The following is a 329-nucleotide window of genomic DNA, read 5'->3' as shown; positions in this document are numbered from 1 at the left end:
TGCGTCCTGGTGTTGATCATGTTTTGCCCTAGGGAGAGGTTTAGTCAACGGATCTGCTACATTCAGGTCCGTATGTACTTTACAAATATCTATGTCTCCATTTTGAACACTTTCACGAATGGAGTTGAAGCGACGCTTGATATGCCTGGTCTTCCTGTGAAACCTGGGCTCCTTCGCAAGGGCAATAGCTCCAGTGTTGTCACAGAAGAGAGTCATCGGGCCCGACGCATTGGGAATCACCCCTAGGTCGGTAATGAACTCCTTCATCCAGACTGCTTCCTGTGCTGCCTCCGAGGCTGCCATGTACTCCGCTTCACATGTAGATCCCG

Source organism: Triticum aestivum, chromosome 2D, assembly GCF_018294505.1.
Source record: "Triticum aestivum cultivar Chinese Spring chromosome 2D, IWGSC CS RefSeq v2.1, whole genome shotgun sequence".
Lineage (NCBI taxonomy): Eukaryota > Viridiplantae > Streptophyta > Magnoliopsida > Poales > Poaceae > Triticum > Triticum aestivum.
Note: the sequence above shows the minus strand (reverse complement) of the source record.